The 23,337-nt window shown below is 36.2% G+C and overlaps 1 protein-coding gene across 1 annotated transcript in view; it reads right to left on the bottom strand.

The window, feature by feature from the left end:
• Positions 1-23,337, bottom strand: part of SPOCK3 (SPARC (osteonectin), cwcv and kazal like domains proteoglycan 3) — a 514,066-nt gene that overhangs the window by 132,541 nt on the left and 358,188 nt on the right. The gene's annotated exons all lie outside the window — the stretch shown is intronic.

Below are 23,337 nucleotides of genomic sequence, written 5' to 3'. Positions count from 1 at the left end.
GATTCAGAGCCACCTGGATAGTACCTAACAACAACAACAAAAGCAAATGGACTTGGGAGATAGAGATGGTGGCTTGCCATAGGACCAAGGGTAAAATTGTTTCCTCTCCAGAATACAGATAATTCCTCCCTCTGGGTAAAGGATGGGCAGGTTTGCTATCAGCCCCCTTATGAGAATGGGGATTTCTTCAACTGAGATTCCTCAGCTGTGGAACAAACCCACTGTGTGTATGGCATCCTCCTAGGCTGCTCCATATTGCACCTGTGAAGTTGAGGTCAAGGGGAATGATTGTGAACTTCAATAAAGCCCTTGTCTCCTCTCTGCTGCCAGCAACTATGAAACTGTACTAGGCTAACCTGTAAGCTCCCAGGTGGAATAAAATCTCAGGCTCTTGAAAAACAAAAGTCTCGACAAATAGAAGTTATCACTTAGGTACTGTGCTAAGAATATTGTATCCATTTAATCAAATTTAATCTTCCTGGACACCCACTGGATTTTATTTTACCTATATCACTAAAAAGGAGACTGAAAATTAGAACATTTTACTCACTTCCTCAAGGGCACACTTCAATTCAGAGTCTGTATCACCAATGTAATTCATATATGTTTTTCTGACCAAAACATCTGTGAGGTTCACCACTAGGATTGACTAACTCCCCGGACACTTGAATTATAAATGAAAGACTTCATAACGATCACCTGTTTTAGAAATGTGAATTGCGGAACTGGATTTGGTACATGAGATATTTACGAAAAGGCAGAAAATTAGGCTAGAAGCAAATTTAATATCTTACTGGAAGAAATAATTCCTGAAGTTGTAGAATTTCAATAAAAACTCTTTTGCCTCGCCTATTTAAGCAATTATATCAATACTTTCTATTTACATGAATAGACCAGAACATCATTTAATTGTGCTAATCTATCCAGATGGCAACATATTTTTGTCTTAAATAATTTATGTATCTTATTTTTGTTGTACTTAAATATGTCTAAAGTTTTTTGCAGGCCATACAGAGAGATTTGTTATGCTAAAATATATAGATTACTCACGACATACAAGTATTAATTTGTGATATGTTGCTCATTACTTTGTATAATGGATGGCACTTTTCTGTAATGTCTTTGTATCTTTAAAAGGACAAGAGGCTGAAACTAGGTGCTATTAAAACATTTACTCTTGGAAGATGTTAAATCTCCTTTTAGTTTAATTTATTGCTTTGGATTTTAAGATTCATTTTTTCAGTCTATAAGTACACCATTTTATCCGTGTGGTGCTTTAAATATGATATTCTTTATAGGTATTCATACAGCATTTGAATTAATGTAAAATACATGATTGAGAATCTAATAAGAGACAAAATTATATTCCATACACTTATTTTAAAAAAAAGGTATCATGTCTGCTATTTATTATATTCTTTAAAAGAAACCCTTTATTGACAAAGATAAAACTTGCACGTGCACTTAAATGAAGACAGAAATGGGAGAGAAGAGAATCGCTTGGGCAAATATTTTTACATGTTTTGTACATATAAACCTGTGCACTGTTGCCAAGTTGATTCTGACTTATAGCAACCCCATAGGGTTTCCAAGGCTGCAAATCTCTACAGAAGCAGACTGCCACATCTTTTTCCCATGGAGCCGCTGGTGGTTTCGAACTGCCAAACTTTTGGTTAGCAGTTAAAAACTAATGAAATTCCAATGAAATATTGGGTTCAGCCATAATAACATATTAATATTGGATCATTTGTCATGAGAAATGTTAGATGTTAATAGGGGAAACTGGGTGTAGGGTGTATGGGAATTCTTTATACTCTCTTTGAAACTTTTCTGTAAATCTAAAATAATTCTAAAAAAAATTTCAAATTTGTTTGACCACTGTGCCACCAGGCTCCTTGTACATATAAAAGAGGTGGATATTACATATCAATATTGGATTGAACTTTGGAAATATCATTGTGACCTTATTATCTTGCATAAAAGTTTGATATTCTTTTGCACATAAACTGGGATAGAGATCTCTAAGTTAGCATTCTCTGGAAGTATGTAAATAAAGGATTTTGAAGATAAATGTGTATAGAAAGTACCCGAAAGAAACCATGTAGAGCAGGTTCTTTTTTTGGTGCAAGACTTTTCATAACCTATATAATGTTGTTGTTGTTAGTTGCTGTCAAGTTGATTCCTACGCATGGCGACCCCGTGTGTGCAGAGTAGAACTTCTGCATAGGGTTCTCACTTGCCCAGAGATCTTAACCTATACAATAGCAATATGTACTGTGAATTTCTAAGTGAAGGATTTTTATGGAGAATTTCGTAAAGCTTTTACTCTGTTTTTCCGTAAATATCTGGAGATACTACATGGTGCACTACAGTGAATGTCACTTTAATTATGATTTAATAAATTTCTTTAAGTTTTTCTTTTACTCCATTCTGATATAAACAATTTTTCTCTTTTTTAAATTTAGTTTCATCCTCTGACATGAGCTCTTTCCCCAAACATTGTTTTAAATATTCTGGCTTGGAATAAGGACATACAAAGAAAGATCATAAACAAACTTATACTGTTAATATTGGTGATATGCTTTTTTTGAATAAATTGTATAAAACTTTATATAATTTTTATATCGACAGGCGTGTCTGACTAATTGTTTAGTATTAATAAACTCTGCTTCACTAAACAAGAAATGGCAGTTGGACAAAGAAAATGCTTCCTGTGTTTTAGCATCACTAATTCCTTAATCGCTTAAGGGGTGTGTTGCAACCCCTGACACTGCAAACTTGGGTTGCCACAAGAAGCATAAGACATTGAGGCCATTCCTCAAAGCAGAACTAATCCGTGTACAACTCTGCACCATCCCTAATATGATTCCATCTCCCAACCACATTAACTCCTACACCTCTTCCATGGGGCCTTCAGGAGCACATGACTCACAAATAACCAAACTTCTCGCAGTTCTGAACATTCACTCCATGACTCAAATGACACGTTTCTCCTCTGAGGGTACTGCCTTTTAATCAGCTGTATCAAGTGGCAGCTCTTTTCCTTTGTGTCCATTGCACCTACTGGCCTGGAGGAGGGCAGGGTTGCTTCTTGTTTCTCATTCCTGTGTCCTGAGCCAACATTGCTCTTTCCTCCTTAAACACCCTGCATATAAGCTCATGCCAGTGTGACTATACCACCAGCTATCCCTCTTCCCTCTTGGTTTTACTCATCTACAGACCCCTCAGATCATTCTTCTCCATTCCTTAAAGCTTTCACTTCCTGGATGACTCTCACTTTCTTAAAACTACTTTTGTCATAATTTTAGATTATTTCAATAGCCAAAGATATGCTTTTTTTAATTTTCTGGTCCCTCAGTTCCTTAACTGCTCTCTCCTAATGATCGTGTTCTTCTCCCTGCTTGAGTACTTGTTCCTATGGTCACACCCTATTCGTTACCATTATTAGTAATTACAACCCCCTCCGTAATTTCCATTTCAAGCATGACTCTCGATAATGACCATCTTGTAACTTTCTAGCTAACTATCTGTAGTACCCCAACAGTATATACAAGCCACTAATCCTATCTTTAGTTCACTATTTATCTTCATATCAGCAACAGTAGAAGTCAGAGGACAAAAGATCAATGCCTTCTAATTCCAAGGGAAAATATTTTATCTGTATTTTATTACCAACCATAAGCACAAATACTTTTCTGACACTGAAATTCTCAAAAAGTTTACCACCCCAAGGATATAGTCCAGAAAACTGCAGAACACAACATAACAACTAGTAAAGTACTAAATCAAAATAAAACAAAAAAAGTGGGTGTGGAGTAGGAGTGCATGTTAGGAGAATTAGAGATGAGAGTTTTTTGCAGGCTTAGAAGACAACAGGTCTGGATTGGAGCAGAAGGTTAAAAAAGTCCAAAACAGATAATGTGACAAGTGAAGGTCAAGGGATCTCTGAAGAGCTGGGAGCTGGGAACGTTGCTGGCCACATTTCCATAAATTCAGTTGGTAATGAAACAAGTCCAAAGGGATTTATACAATTTATTACTCATGGTATGACATGCAACATGTGCTTCATGTTCACATAGGTCCATTGTCCAATAGGAGCATCAGGGACACTGAGTTTCAGAAATTCCCAAATATATAGAGTGACTGCTGGCAATCCCACCCAATCTTTGCCCTGGAGGAAGACATTAACTTTATTACTCTGTAAGGTAAGCAAATCTCACAGAGATTTAAGGCGGGAAGCTTTACTATCCTCCAGTATAAATAAATCTGCCCTCTCACCTGGAGGGAGACACTGCATCTGGTTTCCAAGGATGTGTGCTTAAAAAGATAGTCCAAGATACGTAGAAACACCCTGGAGTATTTCCTCCCAACACAGCACTGGGAAAGTGTATGGGGCTTTCATACAATTAAGAGGCTAAGGGATTTTTAAAATATGGTAATGCCATTTTGTTCTTTCATCAACAAAAGGCAATTCAGAAACTCCATGGTTCAAACATAAAGTTAACCAGAATTGGGCATAATTTTAAGCAACTGATAGAGTGTTGAAAAAAAATTCCCTTTGTTTTTTACAGTCTCATTTTAGTTGCACAAGGATTATATCATTAAACAGTAGTGATGGGCGTGTGTCTGTAGTATAGCATATTACATTGTACTAAAAATTATTTATAGTCAATAATATTACAAGTATTACTTGATTTTCGGTACTTATGATCAAACTGTAGACAAGTCACAGAAGACCAATCTTAACAGTATTTAAGTGTAACAATCATAAAATCTATGTGAAAGAAGTTAAGGTGAATGAGTGAAAGGTGTTTTGGAAAGAAAAAAGTTCAGTGATATTTTCTAAAGTTGATAGAACAGGAAACAAAATTTTACATTTATTAATGTTATAAAAATTACCAAGGGGATCTTATCACAGAGAGGTGACAACTGAGGCAGTAAAAATAAGTTAAATCCTTATTTTTCAAAATAGACAGGAAAGTGTCAGAAATTGATACAGCCTCATTAAAGGAATATGTATGTTAGAGTTAAGATAGGAAGAAATAAAATAGCTGAATACAAAAGTAGCTAAAAGTGGTTAGTCACATGGAAGCAATAACAGGGGATTTGAAGGAGTGGGGTGGGGAAGAGTTGATCTCATTATACCTACATTTGTATTAGTTGATATTTACCATACATATGAATTAGTTTGAGGTGTCCATCCTCTAAGAGATATTAGAATTATATACTTTCCAGAAACCTTTTTAATCTTTATTGTAATGTAAGCAATAGAGTTTTCTTTGGCTATTTTCTCTGGTACTCTTTAAAACATTCTTTGATGATTTATTTTTGTTTGGGTGAATTCCCCTATTAGCATTGAAATACTTTCTTTATTGTGATAGAACTGTCACATTTTCACTAAAGATTTTCATTAAAAAAGTCAGAAAACCTAAGCTGATAATACTCATATAAATGAATTTTTAGATAAAAAATGATATAAATTCAAACCAAGTAGGTGCTATCAAATATCACATCTCTGGTGAGGATAGGCAGAAGAAAATAAAACAAAAGCTATGAAAAACTTCTGAAGAGAGAATAAAAGACAAAATGATTCTACACTCCATTTTTTTTTAAACAATTTTTATTGTGCTTTAAGTGAAAGTTTACAAATCAAGTCAGTCTCTCACACAAAAACCCATACACACCTTGCTCCCTACTCCCAATTACTCTCCCCCTAGTGAGACAGCCCGCTCTCTCCCTCCACTCTCTCTTTTCGTCTAACTCCATTGGATAGCATGTTGTAATGTAAAAGTTCTCATCATTCAGGTCACCTTCATTGAGAAAACAATGGTGTTATGAGAGATGACGTGGAGAAAGTTATATATCAAAACTCTTGAGCACATTTTTAGTGTTGGTGATAATTTCATTACCAGTGATTAAACTGATATTGAAAGGGGCAGCGAGGGAAAGAGGGTATACAGACTGTATAGACCTAAGGTCCTGGGCATTATGGTATTGTTTTTGCCTAGCCTGCATGGTTAACTTTTGCATACCACAGTGATTTTGTGATTTTGCAGTTTCCCTACCCCTCTCCAGGTCTTTTCCATGATCCATAAAGTTTGAAACTAACCTAATGTTCCTCTTTGAGAAGTAGAACAACAAGCAATTAATCTGGAAGAGAGACTAAACAAAGGGCCAATCTGGTGACTGGAACTAGGATGACGTCAGAGCATCTTTGAGAATACTCGCAAAAGGTCACCATATCCAGAACTCGGTCATCATTTCCACCTCACGGGGAGTCTAACAAATTTCTTGAGCTCTTCAGACCCAAAACCCATCCCTATGAAACCCTCCAGGAGACAGATAGATTTTGGAGGACCCCATTTCCCCCTGTCTCTTGTATACTGGTGTACAATAAAGACCTTCTTGCTGCTCACCTCTTCCCTGTCTCAGTACTGGTTTCTGGGGCAGAGGGCTCAAATCCGCGCTTTGCGGTAACAATATTACTAAATTCTTAAAAAATAATAATAGAAACACTAATCATTTGCCAATAAGCAGAAAATTGATATGAACAAACTTTAGGAGAAAATGCACAAAGAAGATTAATGAGTAATACATAAGTGAGTAGGCCATTGCTGCCATAACAATCTTTCTGCATTGCCCTAAAATGTTAAAAATTCTACCAGGAAAGGTACAAAGCAAATATCTAAGGAAATTAAAGGATGTATGTTTCTCTGTTAGCACCTCAGAATGTTTATTATGTAATATCTTATAAAAATTTGGTGCTGGGAATAATACACTAGCAAAAGCTGGCCAAGACTGCAGCTGAAGTAAGCCAATAAATGTTCAAACTTTCAATATGCAATATAAATTGAGTAGGCTTTGCTTCTTTTAAATGTCTACAAACCTGTTTACTTTTGTACTCATTCAGTTTTAATAGCTAACGCCATTAATAGCTAATGCCATACATGTGTTTGAAAACTGTACCATAATATGATTATAAGTTATTTCACACATATACACAGAAAAATATACTGTTAATGAAAGAGCATATGACAGATGGTCATAATAGAGGAGATACCCTCCAGAGATATTAACACAGCTTAGTGAAGGGTCAGCACACATGGCTTCAGTCATCCTGCTCTGACACTTGACTAACTAGGTGACTTTAAACTCGTTACTTAACTACTGCCCCATACAGTTTCCAAGAAGCGCCTGGTGGGTTCAAACTTCCGACCTTTCAGTTAGCAGCAGTAGCTCTTAACCACTATGCAGCCAGGGTTTCCAATTTAAGATACAATGTATCTTAATTATATCTTTAAGATACAATTAAAGGAAATAATACATATAAAGCACCTTGAGAAATGTCAAACATATGTTAATAAGGGCTAAATAATACTAATACAGCCCTTTGACTTTATAATTGTTAAAAGTTTAAGACCAACAAAGAGATTTACCAAAAACTTACATATGTAGCTAATGAGTTAAAATTAGTCTCTTCATCATTAGAAGGAAATATGCAGAATGTGGACTTAAAAGATAGACTATTCGTGTAACCTGGGAATGTCCCTTAACTCTTTGGGCTTCAGTTCCCTCATGTGTCCAACTGGCATAACAATAATACCTACACGCTCTGAGAAGAGAACAAAATAAAAGAAGCAAAATACCTTGCACATAACCCCCCCAAAACCCCAACTAATTGCCATCAAGTTGATTTCAACTCATAGTGACCCTACAGGACAGAGTAAAACTGCCCTGTAGGGTTTCTAAGGCTGTAAACCTTTACAGGAGCAGACGGCCACATCTTTCTCCCAAGGAGCAGCTGGTTGGTTCGAACCACTGACCTTTCTGTAAGCAGCCAAGCATTTGGCCACTACAAAACCAAGGTTCCTTAGGGTGGTCCACAGACACTGAACACAAATAATTTTCCCACCTAAATTAGATATTTTAACATTTTTTCCATCTCAGGTTTATAACCATAATCTTTTCAGGAGATATCAACTCTTCACCGCTTCTCCTTTCCTAAATTTAATTAACCAGAGAGTCCTGGCTTCTTGCATCTATCCTGTCCTTCCTATCTTAATACCTTAACCACCATCATCTCATGCCTCATATCTTCCCAACTTCCTAGGCATTCTTGCTTCTCTGTTCTGGCACCATTTCATTTAAAACCCACACACAAAAATTAAATATTTACAAATTCAAATATGACCTCCCCTACATGCTGAATTCACTGAAAGTTTGTTTTGCGTTAGATTTGATCAGCCATTAACATATTACTCTTCTGTCCTATTATTCATTATTCATGGACTTTTTTCTAGGTTTGCAAATTTGTTAGAGTACAATTTTTCATAATAATCTGGTATGATTCTTTTAATTTCAGTTGGGTCTGTTGTGATATGGCCCATCTTGTCCCTTATTCAGGTCATTTGTTTCCTTTCCTGTATTTCTTTAGTCAGTCTAGCCAATGGTTTATCAATTTTGTTATTTTTTTTCAAAGAACCAGCTTTTAGCTTTGTTAATTCTTTCAATTGTTTTTCTGTTCTCTAATTCATTTAGTTCAGCTCTAATTTTTATTATTTGTTTTCTTCTGGTGCCTGATGGATTCTTTGTTGCTCGCTTTCTATTCAAGTTGTAGGGACAGTTCTCTGATTTTGGCTCTTTCTTCTTTTTGTATGTGTGCATTTATCACTATAAATTGGCCTCTGAGCACTCCTTTTGCTGTGTCCTGGAAGTTTTGATAGGAAGTGTTTTCATTCTTGTTGCATTCCATGAATTTCTTTATTCCCTCCTTGATGTCTTCTATAACCCAGTCTTTTTTGAGCAGGGTATCGTTCAGTTTCCAAGTATTTGATTTCTTTTCCCTGATTTTTCCGTTATTGATTTCCACTTTTATGGCCTTGTGGTCTGAGAAGATGCTTTGTAATATTTTGATGTTGTGGATTCTGCAAAGGTTTGTTTTATGACCTAATATGTGATCTATTCTAGAGAATGTTCCATGTGCACCAGAAAAAAAAAAGAATACTTTGCAGCTGTTGGGTGGAGTGTTCTGTATAAGTCTATGAGGTCGAGTTGGTTGATTGTAGCAATTAGGTCTTCTGTGTCTGTATTGAGCTTCTTACTGGAAGCCCTATCCTTCTCCGAAAGTGGTGCGTTGAAGTCTCGTACTATAACTGTGGAGGTGTCTATCTCACTTTTCAGTTCTGTTAAAGTTTGTTTTATGTATCTTGCAGCCCTGTCACTGGGTGTATAAATATTTAATATGGTTATATCTTCCTGGTCAATTGTCCCTTTAATCATTATGTAGTGTCCTTCTTTAGCTTTTGTAGTCGATTTAACTTTAAAGTCTCTTTTGTCACAAATTAATATTGCTACTCCTGCTCTTTTTTGCTTATTGTTTGCTTGATCTATTTTTTTCCATCCTTTGAGTTTTCGTTTGTTTGTGTCTCTAAGGCTAAGGTGTGTCTCTGGTAGGCAGCACATAGACGGATTGTGTTTCTTTATCCACTCCGAGACTCTTTGTCTCTTTATTGGTGCATTTAGTCCATTTACATTCAGCGTAATTATAGATAAGTATGTGTTTAGTGCTGTCATTTTGATGCCTTCTTGTGTGTGTTGTTGACAATTTCATTTTTCCACTTACTTTTTTGTGCTGAGACGTTTTTCTTTGTAAATTGTGTGTTCCTCATTTTCCTCATAGTTGAATTTATGCTTGCTGAGTCGTTATGTTTTTCTTGGTTTTTATTTTGAGTTATGGAATTGTTAGACGTCTTTGTGGTTACCTTAATATTTACCCCTATTTTTCTAAGTAAAAACCTAACTTGTATCGTCCTATATCGCCTTGTTTTCCTCTCCATATGGCAGTTCTATGCCTCCTGTATTTAGTCGCTCTTTTTGACTATTGTGATCTTTTACATAATGACTTCAATGATTCCCTGTTTTGAGCATTTTTTTCTTTTTAAAATTAATCTTAATTTGTCTTTGTCATTTCCCTATTTGAGTTGATATCAGGATGTTCTGTTCTGTGACCTTGTGTTGTGCTGGTATCTGATATTATTGATTTTCTGACCAATTTCCTTTAGTATTTCTTGTAGCTTTGGTTTGGTTTTTGCAAATTCTCTAAGCTTGTGGTTATCTGTAAATGTTTTAATTTCGCCCTCATATTTGAGAGAGTTTTGCTGGATATATGATCCTTGGCTGGCAGTTTTTCTCCTTCAGTGCTCTATATATGTCATCCCATTGCCTTATTGTCTGCATGGTTTCTGCTGAGTAGTCTGAACTTATTGATTCTCCTTTGTAGGAGACCTTTCTTTTTTCCCTGGCTGCTTTTAAAATTTTCTCTTTATCTTTGGTTTTGGCAAGTTTGATGATAATATGTCTTGGTGATTTTCTTTTTGGATCAATCTTAAATGGGGTTCGATGAGCATCTTGGATAGATATCTTTTCATCTTTCATGATGTCAGGGAAGTTTTCTGCCAACAGATCTTCAACTATCCTGTCTGTATTTTCTGTTATCCCTCCCTGTTCTGGAACTCCAATCACACGCAAGTTATTCTTCTTGATAGAGTCCCACATAATTCTTAGGGTTTCTCCTTTTTTTTTTTTTTTTATTCTTTTTATCTGATTTTTCTTCAACTATATTGGTGTCAATTGCCTTATCCTCCAATTCCCCCACTCTGCATTCCAATTGCTCAATTCTGCTCCTCTGACTTCCTGTTGAGTTGTCTAATTCTGTAATTTTACTGTTAATCTTTTGGACTTCTGAATGCTGTCTCTCCCTGAATTCTTGCAGCTTATTAGTTTTTCCACTATGTTCTTGAATAATCTTTTTGATTTCTTCAGCTGCTTTATCAGTGTGTTCCTTGGCTTTTCCCGTAGATTGCCTTATTTCATTTATGAGGTCATCCCTGATGTCTTGACCCATAAAAAAATTCTGTAAATTAGTTTTTTATATTCTGCATCTGGCAATTCCAGGTTTGTATCTTTGTTTGGGAGAGATTTTGATTCTTTAATTTGGGGATTTGTAGAAGCAATCATGGTCTGCTTCTTTATGTGGTTTGATATCGACTGCTGTCTCTGAGCCATCTATAAGATATTGTAATGATTTATTTTATATTTGCTCATTGAGTCTTATCTTGTTTTGTTTTCTTTCAATATGTGTAGATGGGCTACTACATTGTGCTGTCTTGACTGTTGTAGCCTTTGAATCACTTATGTCCTATTACCAGCTGGTTTGGGCTGTTACCAGATATATAAGCCTAAGAGTCCATTCACTATTCTTGAGTAGCATCTGATTTTGGGTCACTAAGTGTGTGGTGTAGACTGTCACCTATTCACTTAGAGGAGTAGTGGTGATAGTTGTGTGCACCAGCTTCTAGTAGTAGCAGGGGTCACACTCCGGGGGGGGGCAGGATGCTGACAGGCTTCCCCCAAGTGCCAGTGAGGTAGGTGTGTCTCTATTCCTAAAGCACTTTGGTAGGTGGGCTCTGCAGCTGTACCTTAGGCACCCAATGCATGTACCTCTACAGATTGGTAGGTGTCACTATCCTCAGACCCCTATGGCAGGAGGCTAGGTGATTTGGGTGGAGCTTCAGTCCTCAGTTCCCAGTTGCGGGTCAGTGAGGGCTCTGTTTAATAGGTAGAGATATCAGACCTGGGAAACTTGTCTTTCCAGTAATCAACTAAAACAATTACAGACAGATCACTATCAGCATTGCCTTTGCATTATAATAGCCACCTCATTCCCTGTAGGGATGAAAGCCCAAGACTATGGATCTCATATGCTTGGCTGGAGGTGGTTCTCTATTTTTAGTTCAATTTTGGGAAGTCAGGGAAGGAATTTTGGTCCCTGGGTTTTTTGTAGCTGCTTCTCTCAGGCCAGGAGAATGGGTTAGAAAAAGGCCAAAAAAAAGCCGCAGAGCACTTCACTCTCTGGCCCAGGAAATTCCAATGTTAATGAAGCCGCCTGGGAAGGGGAGGGGAGGGATCAGATAGATAGGAGAGAGTAGCACCCAGGAATATAGACAAAGTTACTTATCTTGCTTGGTGATGACTGTTTTATCTGAGATTTCCGAGGGGTGCGTAGCCTGTGTGAGTTGGCTGGGTTGACACTGTCCCCGAGGGTCAGGCCTGTGTCCTGTGCTTGTGCTGTCTCAGAAGCCCTGGTCAGTTCCTCCACTTCTAGTCCAAAGCCCAGGGCCGAGGTTCCCTGGCTGGGATGCCGCACTCCAGGCTCCAAAACCAGTCGCTGCCTCCCGGTGACTTCTCCTCCTGTAAACCGCGTCACTGCACTGCCTGTGTGCACTGGCTGGGCCTCCCCCCCCCCGAGGTCACTTCTGGGGGCTAGGGCTGCATCCCGTGTTTGCACCATCTCAGGATGCTGTGCTCAGCTCCCCTGCACCCAGTCCAAAGCCCAGCGCCAAGGTTTTCTGACTGGGATGCTGGCTCCAGGCTCCCAAAACAGTCACTGCTCCCCTGTGGTTGCTCGTTCTCTCATTAGCTCCATTAGTGTGTAGCCTGCTTGCACTGGCTGAGTCTCTAAGGAGGTTACCCCAGGGGGCTAGGGGTAAGGGCTGTGTCCCGTGCCTGCCCCACCTCAGCAAGCTGCAATCAGCCCTGCCACTCGGCACCAGGGAACCGTGAGGGCAGTTGCTGCTTCAGGATGCAGCTTTTCACTCACCTGTCGCTCAGGTCAACTCTTTAGATCTGTGTTTGATGGTCAGGGTTCATAGATTGTCATGTATGTGATCTATTCACTTGTTTTTCCGAGTCTTTGTTGCAAGAGGGATCTGAGGTAGCTTCTACCTAATCAGCCATCTTGGCCCTGCCTCCTTATTCATGGACTTTTTAAATGTGATTTTCCAAAAAGCTAATCATGCTAATAGTGGAAAGATAAATGGTGATCAAATGAACAAAAAGTCATGAGACATTGAAAGTGTGCTTTGAAAATTAGTTATTGCATCATCATAACCAGGTACCACCAAGGTCTTCTGGTCTCATGGCAAAGAGGCAGTCAGTCATTCATGGAGGCAATTAACCACACATTTTATATCCTCCTCCTATTCCTCACTCTCCTTCTTCCTCTATTTTTCCAGGCAAATAGAGATCAATTGTTGTGAATGGGATGGCTGCTTGCAAGCCTTTAAGACTCCATGCACTACACATTGAACTACCATAGATGAATCCTGATCAAAAGGGGGAAAATGCAGAGCAGAATTTCAAATTCGCATGGACTCTGGACTTCCTTGAGCCAAAATATACCCCAAAGTCTTCTTAAAACCGAACAACTGTTTAGCTTAACTAGTAAAAAAAATGTCTGCTTTGAGCATCATTCTCTTTTAAGAATTATCTATATGGAATCAAGTCAGTAACAGCAACTGGAAAAAGTAGATAGGAAATTTAGGAGACAGTGAATTTATGTTAATGAGGGAGGAACAACTCAGAAAAAGACGATGAGAGTGGTTACACAACTTGTAGTCAGTATCACTAAATTGTACATGTAGAAACTGCTGAATTGGTGTATGTTTTGCTGTGTATATTCTCAACAACAAAAAATTATATATGAAAATTAGTTGTTGAGTTACGTAGAATAAAATATACAATTTTACTCTTGTTAGTGTTTTCAGATTGAAAGATAATGCACAGGCATAGCTGATATTCTTTAGCCTGTAAATGAAACATCATTCAATTGCACCAATCTTTTTTTTTATTTTAGAAATTTGCAAAGTAACAGATAATTTGATATATAATTCACAGAAGCTATTTTATTACTAAGTTAAAATAATTCAATCAGTAAAATCATTAATATTAATTCCTCAAATGGTTTATAAGTATTATTACAAATCAATAAGTATAGAGTACTATACACAGTATCTTTTGTTCAACTAAATTACCAGTTTTAAAAATATTTTATAAAAAAAATGATACACTTTTGTTTTCCATAATTAATTCAATCTGGCCTCAGGCTTTCTTTTTTTCTCCACAAATGTAGATGATATTTTTCTATATCCGAAATTAACAATTTGTTTTATCCCTATTTTCTGAAATATCGACTCAACAATTATTTATGAGGTGTAAATACTGCATCGATTTTCCTTTCCTTTTCTGAGTCTTAAAATTATCATCAGGATCCTGGAATCTCATCACAAGTTTTGAAAAAAGCTGGTCAATGACATAAAAGTACCATAATTTAAAGTTTGCAACCATATTATTCTAAGAGACTGCTCAGAACATACAATGCTAAATTCTGAATGCATTTAATGATCCTTTTACTTACAAAATAATTCCACAGAAGATCTTCTAAATACATACCGACTGATTTCATATTCACATATAGGAACTCTACAGTCTAAATTAGAATGTAATAACCAACATCTCTGTATTATCTTACATTACTGTACTTAATATTGGTGAGAGACTACGTGTTAGCATGGGGGAGAGGATACTTCTTTGAGATATGTATTCCCTGAAAAGCAGTATAGCTGACATGCACATAATAAAACCCCAGAAAACCAAACCCGCTGCTGTCCTGTAGATTCCGACTCACAGAGACCCTGTAGGACAGAGTAGAACTGCCCCATAGAGCTTCCAAGGAGTGCCTGGCAGATTCGAACTGCTGACCCTTTGATTAGCACCTGTAACACTGCATAATAGGAAAAAAATATTCTTTTGTACTTTCATTTGTGATTAGGTAATTATGATTTATTTCCTCTCTTTTATTTAACTTGAAAGGAATGTGGCTTCTGAGTTAGGATTAAAACCAATGAAGTATAAATAAAGCAAGGTGAATATATGATTTGAACCCAGAGATGGTTTCAATCATAGCATGCCTCTGTCTAGTGTAATTTAATTCATTTTTTTCATAAAATGAGCCTGTCTTACTGTATGAATCATAAGGAGAGTGTTGACTGATGTCAAACTCTTAATAAACCTCAGAATATCTATTTGAAACCCAGAACTTCTCTATTTTTGGACTCATCTTTTGGTTGTCTTTGAGTCTGGTAATTGCTGATAGGCCACACACACTGGACTTTAGATCTGATCCAGCAAGTCTTCCTCTGATTTGTTGCAGCCTACCCCATTTTTTTTCACCCCATATTTATTGCTAAATATTGTGATTATCACCTCCATTTTTAAAATAATGCTTATCTTAGATTCTGTAAAAAATTATTTTCAAAGAATTGATAAGATTATATGCAGAAGAGGAGGTAAGCAAGGAATAAATGTAAATAAAAAAACCAAACCCACTGCCATCAAGTCGATTCTGACTCATAGTGACCCTATAGGACAGAGCAGAACTGCCCCACAGGGTATCCAAGGAGTGCTTGGTAGATTCAAACTGCCAACCTTTGGTTAGCAGCTGTAGTACTTAACCACTACACCACCAGGGTTTCCAAATATAAATAGTCCTTTTTTTTAGTACTATAAGAACTAATACTGAGCTACCCAACACCTATTCCTGATAACATGCAATTATATTGGCTCAAAATACAAAATTTCTATCCAGAATTTATAGGGAAGATTAAAAGTTAATCCCAGGATAATTTCATGTAGAAAATTAAATATTCATGTACCATTTGAAATTGGTGACTTAAACAGCAACGCAAAAAATAATAGTCAGAAAAAGCTCTAACGATCTTTACATTTAAAACTGTCCTTTTCCAGGTTATGTTCTGTTTTCAACTAAAATTTTAATTTTAGTCCAGGTATGTCTTTCCAATAGTCCAAAAGACAAAAGTTTCTTTTTTTTTTTAATAAATCATGTAATACTTCCTAATAATTTTATTTAATGTCATTTTTCTATTAATCTATCAAAACAAAATTATTGAAGAACTTGTCTCTTATGAATGTTGAATCCTATGGGGAAATACGTATGCTGCGAGACTATCTTAATATTCTGGTGTTAATCTGTTTCAATCTGTTTCTTACTGAAAATTCATTCCACCATATGGAGGATATATTTTTTAAAGTCTATTATACGAAACAGGATGTTGAAAGTAAAAAATTTTGCCACTTGAAAAAGGCATACAAAGCCCTTATTCAATGTTCTTCCTCTAGGTAGGTAAATTCATGCTGATAGCATAATAATTAAACTCTTGTTTTTTTAAAAAAGGGTCCACAGGATTCAAAGGTGTGAAAAGAGCAAAGAAAAAACAACTGTGTCAGTTCACAGAAGAAACTCATCCCATGTCCTGCCTTATTGTGGGAAAAAGAATCAGGCTTCCTAGTTTGGCATTTACATGAAAAGACAGCTGAAGACTTTACAAACCTGTATTCACAGCTCCATATTTGTTTAAAAACATTTTGATCAGTCTCAGATGGTGTAACTTTTGTTACTTTTTTGTTGATTATGTTCTTGTCACGTGATCTCTGACTCCACTCCAAAATGCTATGGGCCCCAAGGGCTCCACAGAAGAATTAAATCAAGCACAACATGCTTGTACTTTGTTAGGACCCCAGAGTGTTTAGAAATGTGTAGCTGAAATCTAGGCTCGGTTTTTTAAAAATGTCTTTTACTCACACTTGGCAACAACACAGTATGAATTCTTGAACACAGCTTTCTTCCAGTCTTCCTTCTGGTCCTACTATGCCAATTTGGCATTTTAATAGGCAATATTCTGATATAATCGAATTAGCATAAACCAAGGAATAAAGAACTTAAGAATATATAAATAATGTAACTTCACACAATTACTAAAACAATGACAGAGGGCAGGTATAGGCATTAACATACGTATTCAGAGTCGTAGTTAAACATTTTGTAATATAATATTTCTGAAGATTTTTAATGACCTAGGAAGGGTGTTTTTTTTTACAAAATAATATTATGTACAAGTTAGGTTAATAATTTAAAATCTCCATAACCTGGCATTTATCTGAGAATGAATAAATTAACATAATTTTACCAAGAACATATACATATATCTATAAAAAAATATACACACACATATACATACATGAACATATATATATATACATATGTATGTATACAGGTACACAGAAAACGTGGTGGTATAGTGGTTAAGTGCTACAGCTGCTAACCAAAAGGTCAGCAGTTAGATTCCACCAGGCACTCCTTGGAAACTCTATGGGGCAGTCCTCTCTGTCCTATAGGGTCACTGTAGGGTTACTAAGAGTCGGAATCGACTCTACGGCAACGGGTTTTTGGTTTTTTTATGTATATACATATGTTGGAGCCCTGGTAGGAGCAGTGGTTAAGGGTTTGTGTGCTAAGCAGAAGGTCAGCAATTCGAATCCACCAGCTGCTCCTTAGAAACCCTATGGGCCAGTTCAATCCTATCCTATAGGGTCACTATGAGTCGGAATAGACTCGAGGGTAATGGGTTTAGTTTGGGGGTATATATACCCAGAACCCAGTGCCCCTGAAGGGTTTCCGGGGGTATACATATGTGTATATATATGTGTGTGTGTATATATACACATAAAAATATATATAAAATATATTTTATATATTTTTAATATATTATATATATATATATATATGTATTTATATGTAACCCAGTGCTGTACATATATATATTCACTCTTACTGACTGGGAAGACTGAAATAGCATTAGAAGCTACTCAGCTCTTTCTCAAGCTTTTGGATTCCCAAAATAGAGAAGAATTTAGAAGAATGGTTGTGAAAAGGATATTTTCAAAAGCTATTGTTGATGATAAAAATTTATCTAAAACCAACACTGATCTTCTAGTACTCTTAATGGATCATCAGGAAGATGTTTTTAAGATTTCTAGAACTCTACATAAAATTGCCAGTGTTAAGCTCATGGCCATACAGGGAGGAAGAGATCCAAACAGCAAAACAGGATATGTTTATGCCAGGAAACTGGTCAAAGTGACTATCCCAACAGTAAACAGAAGACAACCAAAGATGAACTGTTGAATTCACTAAAAACTATTGATGAGGATTCAAAATTGTCTGCCAAAGAGAAGGAAAAATTGCTAGGTCAGTTTTATAGGTATCACCCAAACATCTTTATTGAGTATTTTGGAACCTGAATTTTTTAAATGTCTGTATATAATGTGTGTTTTAAGACTAAATTATACCAAAGATCCATTCACATCTGTAAGATTGGAAGTTCTTCTAAATATGAAAGTGTACTTAATAAAAATTTTTTATAACTTTAAAACAAATAATATATAATATATACTATATATTTAGAAAAATATATATAGAATATATTATATATGAAATATATAATATAATATATAATATATCCATTGCCCTCAAGTTGATTCTGACTCATAATGACCTTATAGGACACAGTAGAACTGCCCCACAGGGTTTTCAAGAAGCTGCTGGTGGATTTGAACTTCTGACATTTTGGTTAGCAGCTAAAACCTTAATAACTTTCCCCTAGGGCTCCCCGGTAACTATGGAAGACCATAAACGGTTTACCAAAGAAAAAAAAAAACCATAATGGTTCCTAGGCGACAGAGTTTACTGCTGAATTATTTTAAACTCAATGTATAGATATTAACCATATGTATAGATAAATATCAAACTCAATGTATACTATATTAACTATAAAAAAATTCACGTTTTTTGTAACTAAAAAAGGCATAAAAAATAAAACTATGCACAAAGGACACAACGTATGACAAATTCGATAATATAAATTGAATTCAACAGTATTCTACCAGTATCATCCGTAAAAATGAAGTAGAAATGCAAAGATGATTTAATATGAAGAGTCAACATCCACAAATCTTACCATTTATGTATTTTAAATTCTTCAGATGAAGCAGCTGAGGTTTAGAAACTTAAATGTATTGCACGGTCAGCCAGTGTAGAACTAGGATTCCAAAACTGATACTCTAAACTACTAAATTATATTACCCCACAGCATAATAACACATAAAAGAGGAAGAAATTCTCCTAAACATTTATATACATGTTGTTGTGTTAGGTGCCATCAATTGGTTCCAACTCATAGTGACTTTATGTACAAGAGAGCAAAACATTGCCCAGTCCTGTACGAACCTCACAGTTCCTGCTATGTTTGAGCTGCTGTTGGTGCAACTGAGTCCATGCACCTCATTGAGGACACTTCTCTTTTTCGATGACCCTCTACTTTACCAAACATGATGTCTTTCTCTAGGGACTGGTCACTCCTGATAACATGTCAAGTGCCTGAGGTGTAGTCTCACCATCCTCGCTTCTGAGGAGCATCCTGGCTGTACATCTTCCAAGACAGATTCATTTGTTCTTCTGGCAGTTCGTGGTATATTCAATGTTCTTCACCAATACCATAACTCAAAGGCACCAATTCTTTGTTGGTCTTGCTTATTCATTGTCCGGCTTTTGCAAGCATATAAGGCAACTGAAAATACCAAGGCTTCAGTCAGGCCCACCTTAGTCTTCAAAGAGATATCTTTACCTTTTAACATTTTAAAAAGGTCTTTTGCAAAAGATTTGCCCAGTGCAATAAGCGGTTTGATTTTTTGATTGCTGCTTCCATGGGCGTTGATTGTGGGTCCAAGTAAATTGAAATCCTTGACAACTTCAGTATTTTCTCCATCTATGTTGCTTATTGGTCCAATTGTGAGGATTTTTGTTTTCTTTATGTTTAGGTGTAATCCATACCGAAGACTGTAGTCTTCAAGACCTATTCACTTTCACCAAGCAAGGTTGAACCACTTGCATATCACAGGTTGTTAATGAGTTTTCTTCCAAACCTGATGCCACAATCTTCACCACATAATCCAGCTTCTTGGATTATCTGCTCAGATTAAATATTCAGTAAGTATGATGAAATGATACAACCCGAACACACACCGTTTCTGATTTTAAACCACTCAGTATCTCCTTGTTCTGTTCAAACAACTGCCTCTTGGTCTATGTACAGGTTGCACATGGACATAATTAATTATTCTGGAATTCCCATTCTTCACAATGATATCTATAATTTGTTGCGATCCACACATTCAAATGCCTTTGCATAGCCAAGAAAACACAAGTAAAGGTCTTTCTGGTATCCTCTGCTTTCAGCCATGATCCATCTGACATCAGCAGTGATATACCTCGTTTCACATCCTTTTCTGAATCTGGCTTGAATTCTGGCAGTTCCCTGTCAGGACACTGCTGTGACCATTTTTCAATTATCTTCAATGATGTATTACTTGCATGTGATATTAATGATATCATTTGATAACTTCTGCATTCTGTTCGATCACCTTTCTTAGGAATAGGCACAACTATGGATCTCTTTTAGTCACTTGGCCAGGTAGCTGTCTTCCAAATTTCTTGGCATAAACGAGTGAGGGCTTCTAGGATTGCATCCGTGTGTTGAAACATCTCACTTGGTATTCCGTCAATTCCTACAGCCTTGTTTTTTTTTTTTTTTTTACCAAAGCCTTCAGTACGGTACACCTTGGACTTCTTCCTTCAGTACCTTTCGTTCTCGATCATATGCTACCTCCTGAAATGGCTGAACATCAACCAATTCTTTTGGGTACAGTGATTCTGTGTATTCCTTCTGTCTTCTTTTGATGCTTCTTGAGTCATTCAATATCTTGCCCGTAGAATCCTTTGATACTGCAACTCAAGGTTTGAAGTTTTTCTTTGTCCTTTTAACTTGAGAAATGCTGAGTGTGTGCTTCCATTTTGGTTTTCTATCTCCAGATCTTTGCACATTTCATTATAATATTTTACTTTGTTTTCTCAAACTGCCTATTGAAATCTGTTCACCTTTTATGAGATCAGTTCTTTCATTTGCTTTAGCTGCTCCATGTTCAAGAGCAGGTTTCAGGTCTCTTCTGAGATCCATTTTGGTCTTTTCTTTCTTTCCTGTCTTTTTAATGACCCTTTGCTTTTTTCATGTATGATGTCCTTGATGTCACGGCACAACTTGTCTGGTCTTCTTTGGTCATTTGTGTTCAATGGGTCAAATCAATTCTTGAGCTGGTCTCTAAATTCAGGTAAGATACACTCAAGGTCATACTTTGGCTTTTGGGGCTTGTTTTAATTTTCTTCAGCTTGAACTTGCATATGACCAATTGAAGATATTGAGCTTCTTCCTTGTCTTTTTCCACAGACTTAGTCGATTTGATTCCTGTGTATTCCATGTGGAGAAGTCCACATGTATAGTTGCCATTTATGTTGTTGAAAAAGGTATTTGCAAGCAGTAGGTTATTGAACTTGCAAAATTCTATCATGTGATCTCCAGCGTAATTTCTATCACCAAGGCCATATTTTCCAACTACTGATCCATCTTCTTTGTTTCGCACTTTCACATTCCAATCACCAGTATTTATCAATGCATCTTGACTGTATGTGTGACCAATTTCAAACTGCAGAAGTTGGTAAAAATCTTGTTTCTTCATCTTTGGCATTAGTGTTTGGTGCCTAAATTTTAATAATAGCCTTATTAAATGGTCTTCCTTGTAGCATATGGATAATATCCTATCACTAGAAATACTGACTCTGCTCAAGAGTGACTTCGTGTGTGACTCTAATGAATTAAACCCAAAGCTTTTTGTATGCCTATCTGCTTTTCCCTCTGTGTCTTACTTAGAAGTATCGTAAAGTCCAGGTGAAATGGGATAGTTGCCCTCCTAGAATATTCCCATGCCTTTAGGGCTCTATCTACTTTTTCTATTCTGTCCCCTTTCCTTATACTTCTCCCCCAGCTTTACCTTATGAAATATTATCTACCCTCTTCCTCCCCTAAGACTGTCTCTACTCAAATGCAATGTATCAAAATGTTACTGTGTGTGTTTGTTTAAATAGATGCATGTTAGTAATGAAGTTAAAAAAGAAAGACAGTGAGATTAATTAAAATTAATAAGAAATGAGAGATTAGATACATAAAACTATAATAGTGACATAAAACATGTAACAATAAAAATATTATTTTGGGCCTTAGAACACAACGTTTGAAATAGAAGGAAAACATCAATTAAGTGAATCTTCTAAACTTAGTCAATTGAATGAATAACCTAATAGAACTCTCATGATATATGTTAGGGCTAAAGATTACCTTATGTACTACTGTGTTATCAACCCTATAATACAAGTCTAGGGTAGACTCTTTTTAGTTAGGATTTATCAACTGCAAAATAAATGCTTTCTAGGGACCTTTCCATTGGTAAAAGATCTTTTGTTCTACAATTTCCTCCTAAGCCTTAGGACTGGTTACACGCACACGTATGTACGCATGAGAAGGCATGTACATATGTATAAATATGTATCTATATCTTAGTATTCTATGCTCATCACTATGAATCTCATATTTCCAGGTCATGTAAAAATAATATTTTGGGCCTTTAAAAATCAGCTGAAATGTCAATATTCTTTGATAAAGTTAATTCACCTTCCACATAGTAATTCCTGTATTGCAATAAAATTTAAAAAAGAAGAGAAGGATGGAATCCATTAAAGATAACCAGAAGCACTGGCTTCTGTAACCTTGACGTGAAGAGTTAGAAAAGCAAAAAACTGTACAGTTACGTTACTGATTGAAGAAGAGTAAAGTTATACAGAACCATTAATTTTAAAAATGTGAATTATCTGCTTTTCTTTGTTTGGAATACTTGAATGTATATACTTTGACCAATTTCTGCACACCGACTACTGAATACATTAGGGTAACAGTGAAGAATTTTATTTTTTCCTACTTTACAAAAGAAATGTGCCTTTGTTAGTTTTAATGTATTTCAAGCAGATTTAAACAATCCATTCTCCTCTTAACATAGTGTAAATACAGAAGTATTATGTGATAAACTTGTCCTCAGATGCAGGAAGACAGAAAGATTTAAGAAATATTTCATCATTGGTAGTTTCTTCCTCACATTTTCTAGAACAGAGCTGATATTAAACAGAGTATTGTGAACTGTGCAGTCTACTGAAGGCACACTGGTAATGTAAATGGCAGCTGAAAGATTAGAAATGATAGTGAACTCAGTTTTACATTTCCCATGTCTCTTGGCCTTTGGCACTGTGTAGAAATGACACTCGAAATTTTCTGTACTGTTTTTCGACAGCAGCTAAGAAAATTTGGCACTTGCTTTGCCCTGACAATGTCACAGCAGGATTAGTTTAAATTCTTCTTGCCTCTTTTCCTATACACAATTGAACACAGATGATCTTTATCCCCTGATGATATGACTTTAAGGAAAGTTTCCTTCTTGACGTACTAATATAAACGTTGTATTGAGAATCTGAGGAACATGAAACATAATTATTGTTTATTCACTAGGGATCCTATTCTCAGATTTGCTACCTTCTATATTAAATGCATATTGAGTTCCTTTTGCAGTTTTGCGAAAAGCTGTGATAAATTGATACCACGTGAAATATACCTTTTCATGCAAAAGTAAGATGAAGGGGGGACTGTT

This window comes from Loxodonta africana, chromosome 21, assembly GCF_030014295.1.
Source record: "Loxodonta africana isolate mLoxAfr1 chromosome 21, mLoxAfr1.hap2, whole genome shotgun sequence".
NCBI classification, from domain to species: domain Eukaryota; kingdom Metazoa; phylum Chordata; class Mammalia; order Proboscidea; family Elephantidae; genus Loxodonta; species Loxodonta africana.
The sequence above is the reverse complement of the archived record's forward strand: the minus strand, read 5'-3'. Positions and strand labels throughout refer to the sequence as shown.